The 14,874-nt window shown below is 38.0% G+C and overlaps 1 long non-coding RNA gene across 1 annotated transcript; it reads left to right on the forward strand.

The window, feature by feature from the left end:
* The first annotated feature begins 383 nt into the window (after positions 1–383).
* LOC136009311 (uncharacterized) lies at positions 384–3,704 on the forward strand. Its single transcript, XR_010610489.1, has 2 exons — positions 384–484; positions 3,315–3,704. It is a non-coding gene; the product is annotated as an uncharacterized LOC136009311 (long non-coding RNA).
* The last annotated feature ends 11,170 nt before the right edge of the window (positions 3,705–14,874 follow it).

A 14,874-nucleotide genomic window follows, 5' to 3' on the forward strand; every position in this document is an offset into this window, starting at 1 on the left:
TCAAATCCAATTCATTGAAAAGGCAGAGTGAACAAATTGACTTTGCACCACGCTGTGATCTATCTACTGACTTGAGCTTCATTGGAGCAAATTCATTTTATTAAAAGTTTTCTTCTACAGTCAGTAGAAAAGTAAAGAGAGGATCTTATTAACATGAGTGTCCCCACAATGCTACAGTACATGAAGAAGGTAGGGGAAGGTGCCACTTATAAGACTACAGATGAAAAAAGCTAAACTGTGATCTATGTCTGGAAAAATTTTCAGAGAGCTGCGACAGTATAATTTGACTAATATCACTCCACAGCCAAGCAGCCACATGACAGCCCAGCTATTTCTAGCAGTCTTAGTGTAGAATACATTTGATAATTCAGTCGACAAGCTACAGCAGCAATGTTTGGATGACAGAAAGATATACATTGTGATTCATGGAGATTTGTACTGTCTTCTACAGAGACAAGCAGCCCAGGCAAACTTCAGAGAAAAGGTGAAAAAAGCTTTTTTTTTTATATAATTTTTTTAAAGAAAGACAATACAAAAAGTTCATAGGAAGAAAGCAGCTTTAGAAACAGAAGAAAGTCTGCCTAGTAAAAATTATGGTGTTCTGATTTCCACTTATATGAGAAAACCTTTTCATAAATAAGATATGTACTAAGTGTGAATGCACTCTTGTGGCAGTAAGTTGTACTGGTGTCTTGCAGGCAATTCTGAAGTGATTCATTTCCACTAATTTAAAATGGAAAATCTGAAAGAAAGAATGATGTCTGTGTTGATATATCATGTGGGTATAATCGTATATATTTGGACTGTCTGGGCTCCAGGAGATTCCAGCAGAAGTGTAGTGTCCCAGAACTGCTCTCATGATATGCTGAACAAGGGATGGGAAATCCCTGTTCAATGTGCAGAGCAAGAAACATTGCTACTAGGTATTTGTGGTCCTTCCTCGTGCTGCCACCTTATCTCAGCTGGTTCTCTGCCAATTAATTTTCCTCCAACTCTGACACCAAGTCAAACATTAGGAAAGCAAATCATACAGCCATATCGGTGACAGAAAATGAGACAGAGCAGTGTGTCTTCTGTGTATTCAGTGTCCTATAGCTCAACTCTGTCCTCTGAAACAGTTCATATGTCTGACTGCCAGGGAAATAAAATATGAAGATCCCAAGGGCTGCTAATGACAAACAAAAGTTGCCTTCTCATATCTCCTGCAGAAAAATTACTAACCAAAACTAGAATAATCTTTTCAACCTCAAGTCTGTAGGTGTGACAACAAAATGTTGTAGTTAAAGTAAATAAACAATAATTGACAGGTTTAAAGTATTTGACATGCATAATCTACCATTATTCATCACAAAGCAAACGGGCAAAAGTGAAATCAATACAGTTTCCAATGTGCTCTTGCTTGGAAGATATTAACACATCTGTACAAGATGTCAAAATTTTGCTCTAGTTGAATATGTTTGGTAAACATGATGCTCTTTGTTAGCAAGTTAATGTTGGTAACTAGTGACAGCATTGACATCTGTTGATCTGATCACTAATGATGCAGAAATTACTAATCCTTCAGTGAATGGTTAACACCAGCATCTTGGATCTTGCATAATCAGTGTGATTAGCCTTTGATGAAAAGCTATACTTCCCCAGTCTTTTAGCCTGTGGCTTACACAACCTATATACTGCCTCCTATAAACACTTCAACCTGAAACAATCTCAGGAAAAATATTATTCCCAGGGTAGTAGCTCAGTTTGCATTACTTCTACCAAACGGTTTTCTGAAAGGTCTCCCCTGAGCTTAAGGCAGTCTGTTTGCAACATTTCAATTGTTTTACTTCTTCTTTTTCCCTTTGTTGTTGCTCTAAATTAAACTCTACTGGAGACTGCAACATTTCATATTATAACAATGCCTGTCAGGAGTTCTTTACTGTTCATGATAAAATATAAACTCTTTAATTAGCTTTTTTGTAATAAACACTGGAAACCACTTTAGCATCTTAATCAGGAGAGTTTCAAAGTTATTTCCTTTTTACTTGCCTCTGCTGCTCATCTTTGTTTGCTATGCTCTATTACTCTGTTGAAAGCTATCAGTTACAGTATATCCCATTATTGATGAGCAGTGTGTTTGCCTTTGTTATTTTTAAATAAATCCAAACATCATAGAATCATAGAATCATAGAATAGTTAGGGTTGGAAAGGACCTTAAGATCATCTAGTTCCAACCCCCCTGCCATGGGCAGGGACACCTCTCACTAAACCATCCCACACAAGGCTCTGTCCGCCCTGGCCTTGAACACCGCCAGGGATGGAGCATTCACAACTTTCTTAGGCAACCCTTTCCAGTGCCTTACCACCCTCACAGTAAAGAACTTCCTCCTTATATCCAATCTAAACTTCCTCTGTTTAAGTTTTAACCAGTCACCCCTTGTCCTATCACTACAGTTCCTAATGAAGAGTCCCTCCCCAGCATCCTTATAGCCCCCCTTCAAATACTGGAAGGGTGCTATGAGGTCTCCATTTGTCTATATATCTGCCCTGTTACTCATGCGAAGAACAATGACTTGCACAAGGTCAAAGTGCATAAAAACTCTTAGTCTGAGATCTAGAAAAACTCAGAAGGCTGGAGGCTACCCTTATTCACACAGATACATAAAACTACAGGTGTTTATGACCATTAAAGCATATGCACATACCTGTATCTATTCACATGTGGTTTTTACAGCATTCCTAGCACCGCACAAGTTCTCTTACTTATTCTCAAACACTACCCAGTCCAGAAAAAAACGACTTCAGGAAGCAGCTTCATCCTCCACTGATGCTAAACTGTATGACCCTGGTCTATGGGGAATTCATTAAATCTTCTTATCTCAAACACTTCAACAGAAAATGTTTGGAAGCACACAAACACTTCAACAGAAAATGTTTGGAAGTACATTACTCAGTCTAAGGTGAGTTTGCTGGAAACAAGTTGCTATAATTTGCTTAACCCAATAGTGGCAACTGGATATCACAGTATACCTTAGATATTCCCAAAGCAAGCATTTACAAAGGGGCTGCAGAGTAGATTGTTGACTGCTGAATAGTATCATACATGGTTGTCTTACATACAGTGTTAGTAAACTAGTTTATTTTTAATATGAATGAGATTTCTAACACAATTACATCAGTCTTTCATGCTAGCACCCAAAGCAGCAGTACAGTGCTAAGTTTTTCCCATGCAGCAAAAGTCAAATTATAAAACGGGTTTGGAAGAGATCACTTCCCAGTTTTCAGTGTCTAGGGTTTTGCGTGTTTTTAATACCCTTTTTCTTCTTCATTTTCAGGCTTGAACAGTAAGAAAAAGAAGAAAGAATGTGAGGCGGTTACACAGGCTGTGCTTTACATGTGTTTTAGGCTGTCTTCAACAACCAGCTGTTTATCTGCTGATATCCATGGGCTGCAGAAACCCATGCTGGGAGCCATCCACCTCGAGATGTTCCTCTAACAACCTGCTGGGCATACAGGAAGCTGCCTCTGTGGCTCTGGCCTGCAGCTGCCTCGGGGACTGCTATGGCAAGACCTTCTCAGTCCTTTTCCTGTGTTGTTTGAATGCCTGTGGAGGAGAAAGCTGGTCTTGAGTAACAACTTTTCTTTCTCTCCGTGGCTCACTGAGAGAGGTCAAAAATGTCTGATGCCAAAGTAAAAATAATTAAAAGAAAATTGTGTGTAAATCACCTGGGAGAATTGTGGCATTTCTAGGTTTTAGGTTTTCTTTTTTTTTTTGTTATTTTGGGTTTGCTTGCTTGTTTGTTTAAATTACAGTGAGTAATATGATCCATTTGATGCCTCCTGACAATTCTGACTTAAGGAGCCTAGCTGAGATGTGGCTCTCCATAATTCAGGCCTTCTACAACTGATAATTAAAGAATTACTGTTGAGCAAGGATGTTCTTTAGTGCAATATATGATAGTAATTTTGCATTCGATAGTGGGAAATGATCCTCACCATACTCATCTCATACAGATTAGAATATCTCTAACCCCTGCAGGGCTGGACAGGCTGAAGACTAGGAGATCATATGAAAGAGACTCTCTAGATCTGTAGCAGCACCACTGTAACACTTAATCCCCTAAAAGATTTAATATTAAACCTATAGGAACTCTAGATTCTTTTGATGAGATGATTTTATTCATTTATATCTTGAATATTGTTATGTTAACAAAAGCAGTTTCTTCTACTAAATATCAAAATCTCCTACTTGCTAAACCTGAATGATTTTCTTACTAAAGGTTAACTAAAATGTAACCGTATGTGACATAAAAAATATCTTAGCCGCATCTATATGTCCACCTAAGGGTGATGTTCTGCTGTGTTCTGCTTTCAGAACCCTTGCACAAAATCTGATATATGAACACAGAAAATACTTTAAGTCTATTCTTTCAAATCCAGAGTTAAAATTACCACAGTTATAAAAATACAAATGTTTACTTATAACCTTGGTCCTGCTATCTACTCTATATATAATATCATACAGTTTTTAATAAGATGTTAACATCACAATTATTTGTTTTTATTAAAAAGAAGAAAAACTGGTGAAAACCAACAGTCTGCCAAGTGGTCTGCTTTCCACCACATTACTTCTTTTCAAAGGTATGAATTTACTGGAATACATACTGGACTAACTAAAAGGTCATCAGAATTCCTTTAGCATAGCAAAACAACATATTTTGCCTTGTATCATTCACCAAATTGATTTGGCTGAAACTGTCCAAAAAATTCAGTGTGAAGCAAATATTTATATGGATACTTCCTGTCTGAAAAGATATACTCAGCAAACTTAAAGATACCTAATATCTGCAAGGCTTTTCTCTCAAGATATAGTAATAAGTGGTGATAGACTTCTCTCTTGTATTAGCCAGGACTGTCGGGGACAAGGAAATGATTCAAAACTTAAGGTTAATTAACAAGCACCGTCTCAAACCTTCATTCAGAAACCAGGGGAAATGAAATTGACTTTTCTAGTGCCCAATTTTTCCTATTCCTAAAATGTATATCATAATTTTAGGTTTAGCTATGTTCTGTAACTTTGCTGAGGGCACTTGCTGTTTTCACTTGTCAGTGTGAGCATATAGCATACAGGCACTAGACATGAGTTACTCACAGACAGACATACTTGCCATTCTTAAAATACCCTTCAGTGGAAGTTCTGTTTCCTTTTTTCCTGAGGCTGTAACTTTTACGCCTCATCCTCCCACCTCCAGTTTAGAGTGCTTCCTTCTACCAGACATGTTTAGTTTTGGTCCAAGCTTTTATGTTTATAGTTTTAACATCTATCCCACTTCACAGTGTATCCTCCTTTTTAGCAGGTGTGTCTCCCAAACCCAGTGAAACAACACTTGTAAAAACCGCTCATTTCCACACTGCCTGTTGCTTCCCATGTTCAACTTCCCTTCACACTGATGCACTCAGAGTTGGGGGCAAAGGAGGCAGACTGGTTTCTCATTTTTTTCTCATTTTGTCTTGATCTTTCAGGTGTACACTGTGGTTTATTTGTCTAACTATACACTCAGAAAACTTACTTCCATATTAGCTTTAGGCAACTTGGGAAGATGTACACTGCATATATACTTCCTCTCTTTCCTTTTTCTCCCAGGAGGAATCTAGGTAACCTTTGTCTCTGGAAACCTGGTATTTTTATGAAAATAATAACCACTTCTAGCCGTATTATGCTTGAGACCTAGGAAGGGGACACTGATACCCTGAGATCAAGCTTCACATCTTATCATACTTAGAGCAACAACATCATAGAATCACAGAATCAGTTAGGTTGGAAAAGACCTTTAAGATCATGAAGTCCAACCATTACCTCAGGACTGCCAGGATCACCACCACACCATGTCACTACACAGTTTTTGAATGCTTTGGGGGACTGTGATTCTACCACTTCCCTGGGCAGCCTGTTCTAATGCCTGATCACCCTCTCTGTGAAGAAATTTTTCCTAATATCCAGTGTAAACCTCCCCTGGCATGGCTTGAGGCCATTTCATCTTGTCCTATCACTTGTTACTTGGGAGAAGAGAACAACCCTCACCTCACTACAACCTCCTTTCAGGCAGTTGTAGGAAGCCATGAGGTCCCCCCTGAGCCTTCTCTTCTCCAGACTAAACAATCCCAGTTCCCTCAGCTGTTCCCCATCACATTTGTGCTCCAGGCCCTTCACCAGCTCCATTGCCCTTCTCTGGCCCCGCTCCAGCACCCCAATATCTCTCCTGTAGTGAGGGGCCCAGAAATGAATACAGGAGTTGAGGTGCAGCCTCACATGTGCTGAAAACATGGGGATTATCACTGCCCTTGCCCAGCAGAGAATCCTACTCTGGCCATGAGCAGCCAATTTCTCCAGCAGAATGCTGTGGGAGAAGGTGTCAAATGTTTTACTAAGGTTCAAACAGACAATGCCCACAGCCTGTCCCTCGCAATACTCTTAATAGCGATCTGACTATCCAAAGCTGACAGAGAGGCATTTTGTGTGAGTACAGGTTACACAATGCAAGACACTTCACATGAATAATTAGCCAGTGCATTGTTAAGGATGCAGATTGTGTTTTGTTATATTAGAACCAGAATTTTATTTTGAGTTTTCTTTTTCCTTAATTTACAGATTAAAATAATGTGTGAAGTTTAGATTACTAACTGGTGGTGAAATAGCTGGAATCTCTATTCGTTGTCATCCAGTTTGCTGTTTCTTGTGGCTTTCAAGATACGCAAAGGTATTTTCAGGGAAGTGACCCTGCATCCATTAGAGTTTTGAGGCAGACATTACTCTTACAGTAAGCATGCCAGAAACATCCAATGAACTCCAAAGTTATAATTTACTTTAGCTCAGACTAAAACAATAGATGTTTTTAAAGAGACAAGCAAGGCCTGCTTTATGACAATAAAAGTATGAAAATATAAAAAGAAATCTTCCCTTGCCCACTGTATCATTGCTTATTTCCAGCCTTGTTCTGAAACCAGCAGCTTTCAGGGGCTTCCTGAACAAACTCTATGCAATACTCTCCAGAGAAAAAGGGGATTTATTTTTTTTTTGTCACCTTATATCTGTGTTCCTGATCTCCCCAGGAGCCACTGCTCCTTCTGCAGGCTCTCTGCTTGTAAGGTTTCTCACACTACCTGCCTCACAGTTTTCATCAAGAGCTTTTCCCAGCTGTGAACACTCACTTGCTCTCAGGTAAGATGCAGAAGGGAGTCCCTTGACCCAGAGCATTCCTTCTGATTTCCTCCAAGTTAGTGAGGACCAGACAAATGGCAGCTTGGTCCTGCTACCAGCCATTGTTACTTTTAGAGGACATAATGAACAGTAAATCACGAACAAATCTGGCACATCGTTGTGCCTGTTTTTTCCCCTCCGAGTTCCATGCAAATGGTTCATCTTTACAGTATCACCAGGGGCCTGCTCACAGCAGAGACAAAACTGGCAGTGCTCATAATGCAAACCTGGAAGAGAAATTAAGTGTTTTCCATTTTCTGTCATTAAGGGGTATAAGATAAGGCAGGAGAAGGCCAAAACAAGTGCTTTGGAGGATGTATTATTTTAATAGAGTGAAGCTGTAGACATGACAGAGTGCTCTTGTATCAGAGCTAGAGGGTGTTTTATTTTGCACTGCCATTTCTGGGGTCTAAATTACTCCACTGTCAATGGTTATTTCTAAAGCAATGAGGTTAAAACAGTATTTGGTATGATTTCTTGAAGAGTTTGATCTGACAATGAGTTGACTGATGTGCTTAGGTTGTAATAATTGTAAACAGCTGTATAAATATAGCTAAAAGAGCATGGTAAAGTACTGTTCTTATTTGAGAGGGTGCATGTTTTATGAAATATGTTTATACAGAAATATAAATGTGTGCAAGTAGGGAACACTTTATTCTTGGTAATTAGAGCTAGATTGCAGTACTGCTTACTGTAAGCATTTGAAAATCAAAAGCCACACCTCTAGGCTGTGCCATGGGATGAAAATCAGAAACCATTTAAGATATTTAAAATGACATATTGTCTTTGTGCTGCTAAACTGAGACATAATCTGAAGCTATTGCCTAAATGTAAAGATATGGAGTTAAGGTTTAAAAAGCACCACATTAAAAAATGTCAGGCAAGTCAGAATAACAGCACTGTCATTACGCACCTGGGCAGAAAGGCAAAAGGGCAAGCTCTTGCCCAAAGGGCATGGCACAGAAGAAACCTGAGAGCAAGGATTAACACTATTACAGTGTCAGTACTCATAGGTATAACAAGATCTAAGGCTGGCAGTCTGTGCACAGCCTAAAGGATTGCAACATTCCCAGAGGAAAGGCAGGAAAGAGGAGAACGAAATATATTGGTTGGGCAGCTTGAAAAAAGAGTTAATCCTCATGTGTTGCCCTCCCTGGGATTTCTGAGAATGGTGTAACTGTTTTGGTGATGGTGTGATCAGGCCATTAATAAGTTTAGCACTTCTTAAAGCTAACATCTCAAAAATGCTTTTGCTGCTAATCGCATTCAACCTAGCTTCTGGAAGGACTGAGTGTTTGACTCTGGTTGCACACTTCAGACTGCTTGCTTTGAGGACCTTGTGTGGACTAATCTGAATATAGCAATCTATAACACTTTATATTTTTTGTGTGTATGTGCATTCATACACTTGCACATCTGTTAAAAAAAGAGCCTATATGCAGGTGTAAAGCTATAACGCAGAGGAAGGGTAAGGTCTTATATAGTAATCTATTATGACATGTTACATTTAGATCACTTTTGAAAACCAAAACTAAACAACCAGATTACTGCATGGAAATGTCACTGAGCTACTCTGCCTGTGGCTAGTTTGCTGGCATTTTTTCATTATGGATTCGTAACTGCAATCATATGTGAAACCATAGATGTAACTTTTGATTATTCACATTATTTCAAAGATAAAACTACTTATGCATAGAGCTCATATTTATAACTCTGATAGAGGAGAATGTCAATCTCATAGCTCATGATTTAACGTATAACACAAATGTCTTAATGCACCATTCACTCTGAACCCAACCAAACTTCTTGAAATGGGCAGGATCTCATGATATGTGTTTCCCCCACGTTTTTTCTCTACTTTAACAAAAGTAAAAAGAAAACTGGAAACTGACCAGGAAAAGTCACAATTTAGAAAATGAAGAAAATTTAAACAAGCATTATTCTTGGAAAGAATGTCTCATTTTCTTCCTTCCTTTTGGCAGTTCCCTAGGCTGCTGTAGATTGAAGAAAATAGGAATAAGCATCTTTCGACCACAAACAGATGTGCTTGATAAAGAAAATGTCAGCAAAAATACTAAAGCAATGTGTCACAGCAGCTTTCTGACAGATAGAGGGAAAAGGTAAAAAATGTTCTATCATGTCCGACAAGGTGTTCTTTTTGAGATTTAAAGATCACTGTGCAACTTTAAACATGTTTGTCACTTTGGCTCTGACTGGAGCTATCTGGAGCTTCACAAGAACTTTATCAGCTCAGCATAGGGGGGAAGAAAGAAGCCCATTCCCATTTATCTCAGCCAGGTTCCCTTCAAAGCCAACAAATAAATTACAGTGTACATTTGATACAAATTGATTTCTTAACTCAAATAACAATGTTGTCCTCCCAGTCAGGCCATGTGTCACTCATTCGCGAGCCTGAGTGAAAGGCTCAATCTGTCTGCGTGACAGAAATAGGCCTGACGCATCTCACCGAGGAATGCTAATAACCCCAGCCTGGCCCAGGCCTTTGTGGGCAAGCCATGATAAGGAAAATCAGCCCGTCCTGTCAAACACCACGAAGGCCTGATCAGTGTTTGTTCCAACAAGCTGCATAGGCCTTGGAGTCGCCATCCTATTTCATGTAGTAAATGAGAGGAAAATAAGATCCGGCTACCACGGTTAAGATGCCAGTGACTGTGATGAAGCCGAAGTGAAAGGAAACCCCATTGAATATCTTGAACTGATCTTATCAGCTGCTGGAGAAATGAGATATTGGCAGGGGCTGTTGAGTTTCTCACAGCTGAGCAGGTTAATAAGGTTGGGAGGCAGGCCACAGGCTAATTGGATTTGCCTTGGTTTGATAAACAGTGGCAGGCCTATTGCCAGAAAAACATACACAATGTGGCTTTTTTTCTTGGTTTCTCTTTAAGCCATATTAAAAAAGAAAGATAAAAAAAAGCTCCTTTTTCTTTCTTTTCTTTTTTTTTTTTTTTCAAGCTAAAGGTGTCTTCCTGAATTCCCAGATGAAGAAGCCAACAGAGTCTAACTGTGAAACAGTAGTTGTTGGGTGTTCTGATTTTAATCAAACACCATTTAACCTGCCTGACCTCACAAAGTCAGCTCACATCAAAATAGCACAACTGTAAGGGCTAACTAGAAGCAGAAGGAAATAACAACCCACTGAAGCTTTCCAAAGGCTTAAAGTTTCTGAAAGGAACCAATTTTCTAGCCTCATCTCCAGCCAGATGCAGCCCAAGCGAAATGGGAGGGTTGCACAGCCGTGTCCATGCTGCTCCCAGTGCTGGCAGGTGTGGCTGTGCCCATCGCTGCCTGTCAGGGATCCAGGAGGCCTTCAGCACGCTCGGTAAAGTTGATCCTGTGATTCTTCAGTTCTTGCTGTCACCATGCTTCTTTCTATGCTGTTATTTGGCAGGATCTGTCCTGTAATTTTTAAGAAGTTGGGGCAGTTTTTGGTTTAAAGCTGTAAAACTCTCCCATGCAGGGCAAACAGAAGGCTGCACCGTTACCTGTGTGTCTGCACTGTTTGCTGCGAGCTTCCACCCACACCGCTGAACAAGATCTTCAACGTGTGACAAAATGCCAAGACCTTTGCTGTGCTTGGAAATGTAACGCTTTGAAAAATTGTTAGCTGTTGAAGTTGATTTTGAATGCCACCGATAAAATCCTCTCTCATTATTTTGCTTCATGTGATTTTGAGTGTATTTCATCCACTGACCCTTCTAAATCTTGGGACTTTATTTTCACTGGCAGAGACTTTGGGGGGTGGGGGGGGTGCTTCTTGTGCCAGGGCTGGTGCAAGAAGAAATCACCGAATAAGACTGGTGCTACTTTACTGTTTATTGCAGATACAAATACAGCACCAGAATGAGGCAGTGAGGAATTATATTTATCTAGAGCAAATCAGGAATTGTTAATTTTCTACTGTCTGTAGGTGTTTCCCCAACTTCTATTCAATTACACATATTTTATATATGAGTGTGAGCACATGTGGGCATTTTTCAATGTGTACAATACCCCATACTATGGCATCTGAACATCAGAATCTTTTCATGAACTTCTGTGACCTTATCTATAAAAATTGTAAATGGAACCAATAAAGAGTTCATGAAGCATGTTTTTTCGCCATCATATTAGCTGTATCAGACTAGCTGAGGAGCTGAAAGAAAACCCTCCCAAGCTTATTCAATATTTTATATTTCTTCATTCAGAATGTGGACTTGTTTGTAATTTTTTGAGAGAAAAGATTAATTTCTCTGAGAAAATATTGTTTCTCACTTCAATAATGGTTTGGGGTCTTGGTTAAAACATTAACCCCACAACAAATAATAAATAAATAACAAATAAATAACAAGTTTCCATTCTTTTCTTCTCCTCCATTCTGCAAAAAAATTGCTGTGTTATATATGGTTTTATGACTTACACTAATGTGTATTTCATTAATTTAAGACATGCTTTACATTTACATAGCGTCTTTCATCAGACTTTCAGAATATTATGTCAAAATTAACTATATTGCACTTTGAAGTAGATATATGGCCAACTCTTTCCTGTATAAAATCATTAAGTTTTTTAAATCAAAGCTTTTAAAACCATACAGTTTTCAATAAACATTGACTGTGCAGGTAGCTTAAATTTTTAGCAAGTTCAGAAAAGTCCTTTTTTGGGACAGATTCCTCTTCTAACTGGCTACTCCTTCTTATCCCTTGGGACTTCTTTATTTGACAAATAGAATCAGAATATAATTTGTTTCCTGAAGCTCATCCATTTGTTTAGAAGTAAGAACTAACTTTCTAGAAAACATTGTCAGCCACCACGTGAGAAGTGGGATGCTGCAGAACGTAGATCTACCTCTTCCATCTGCTAGTTGAATACTGGACCTTTGCCTTACTGAAGATACATTTCCCATTCATTCTCTGGTCCAGAGAATATCTAACTATTTATAGGAAGTGAAACAGTTTGAGCATAACAGAAAGTGAATATTTTTCCCCCAAAAAATGCATCTAAAAACTGGTCTCCCACATGCTTACCACATGTCCTAACTGTCGGACTAGCAGCTTCTCCAGAGCAAAGCAGGCCCAGGCAGTTCAGAATTTACCATGTCCTTTGGCTCTGAAAGAAAAAGTAAAAAAAGAAGGAATGATTTGCCAGCAGGAGAGTTTCTGAGATCAATATAATCAAAGAGGTTTTTTAGTTGGGTTTTGGTGTTTTGTTTTTTTGTTGGTTTGTTTTTTTTTTTTTTTAGTTTTGGGCCTGGAAACATTTAAGAGAAATTTTGTTTCATGGTAAATAACAAAACCTGTAAATAGGATTGTAACTGAAAAAAAAGAAACAAAACCTAATCCCTGTATCGTGATGGAAATTAAACCATTCAGGGAAAATAAAGAAAAGAAAATAATTTCAACTAAACTTTGCTTAAATTAAGGTTCAGATTTGTTTTTACAGAAAGAAAACTCTTTCCTCACTTTGAGTATGTTTCTGGACACCATCCCACAATACAAAATTGGCTTTGTGCTTGCAATGACTTATGCATAATAGTTTCTTCCTTTCACATTTTGAGTGTTTTATTATTTTTGGATGCATATCAATACAGCATGTGGCACAAGCATAAGGTAGACTGGTGTAACAGCAGTATATTTTCTACAGTATAAATAATGGCTAAAACTAAGCTGACAAAACCCCTTGTGCAAAATCCAGGTCCACTACTGGTGAAATTAATAAAACTTGCTCCTTTCAATAACAGTAGGATAAGTCTTCAACAATTTTCCAGCCTTACATAAAACTGTACATAACTAATAAGTAAAAAATGCCCCAGTCATCCTAAATTTGATGTAAGTTGCATTTGGATTCATTAATTGGTCTAGTTTCCTGACATCCCAAAATAGCAATAAACAGATGAATATGACATAATATCTTTCTAAAATCTTGAAAGACAGCAAATAAAGTACATATGGAGTACTGATTTTAAAACTGCATCAAACCCAAGTTCATATTATGTAATAAAGTGGCCAAAAAGTATTTTTGTAAGTTTGCTATGTTTCAGAAATGAAATATAGGAATAACTTGCCAACTTGTTTTCTACTGAGATTTAAAAAATATGATAAGAGTTTATCTATCTTTTATTCAATTTATTTTTTTAATAGATAGTAGATAAATCAAAGCTAATAATAGCAGCACCAAAGGCATCTCATAAAGACTAACATGTGCTTTTACCTTTAATCTCAGTGAGAAGCCCTGTGCCATTAATGGAAGTATTCACAGTATATAAAATTGAGCAGATGATCACATCTTTAAAAGATGAGGGCCTAAAGAAACACCTGGTAATTAGTACTGAGTGATACAATATGAATAGAGCTTATAACAGAACACTGAGGTTTTCTTGGAACAACATTGTGCTATTTTTGGAAGGAAACAGATGCATCCAGAACTTGGAAAAAGTAACTGACTCAAAGCACAGGCAAGCTATTAATAATTAGCAGGTACTAAGGAGCAATCTGACTCAAGAACAGTTTCCCCCCACATGTGGCAAAGTTCCTACGACATTTACTAAATTTCACATCTGGAAAACAAAGAAATAGAGATACAGAACAGAACCTGAAAATGTTAATCTTCAAGAATAACCATTACCAAAATGTCTGTGCAGGATTTTGTGATCAATAAAGAGATGAGGCAACTCTGCCCCTCCCTGAAGTGTAAGACACTCCACATGCTCGGTTTCACATTCACTGGAAACATGGCACACAGATTAGTGCAAAAAGTCAGAAAGTAGATATGAATTTCAGAACACCCAAAGTGGGAGCAGCCCATTCAACACCAGATTTTATGCAAAACCAACAAATAACAGGAAGTAGAAGTAACCAGCTTCTACCTCAAATGGAAAGCATAAGAAATTGAAACGGTTGTGTTAGGTCCAACTAAAACCTTGATCTATTGTCAAGCGTCTTCAAGAAGCAGCTTTCAAACTAGTACTTTTCAAGATTCAAACATCAATGTTCATATCATCCTCTAATATTTTGTTTTCTGTAATTTGCATAATGATCAACAATACGGTTTTAAAACAAGAGTTCCTTATTCTTCACTTTTTAAATTCAAACAATAACGATTTGCATCAAAATAGTTTCTTGCAAAGTATGCAAGGAGGTTAAGAATAAATGTAATGAGGAAATAAAAAAAAAAAAAAAGAAACCAACACATAATGTGATAATTAACGCAAATATATTCATTTTGACCTGAGAAACTGTGGATGCCCCAACCCTGGCAGTGTTCAAGGTCGGGTTGCATGGGACTCTGAACAAGCTGGTCTAGTGGGAAGTGTCCCCGCCCATGGGAAGTGGTTTGGAACTAGATGATCTTTAAGGTTCCTTCCAACCCAAACCATTCTATAATTCTATGTATATTAACATAAATATGTACAAATACATTGCTAATATAACTTACCACTCAAACTCTTCTTTTTCATCCATGTTACCAAAGAGCTCAGAGAGACCTGATAGTTTCTAGTTCCTCAGTAACAGATCCACAGCCAGATCATTATATTTAAATTAACATAGAGTTATTTCAATATTATTTTATAAGTGTTCAATGTGTTTTCATTCTGGTTATTTAAATTATTTGTAATTTTGGACAAATAAAAAAAGTCATTA

This window comes from Lathamus discolor, chromosome 2 (genome assembly GCF_037157495.1).
Source record: "Lathamus discolor isolate bLatDis1 chromosome 2, bLatDis1.hap1, whole genome shotgun sequence".
NCBI lineage: Eukaryota > Metazoa > Chordata > Aves > Psittaciformes > Psittacidae > Lathamus > Lathamus discolor.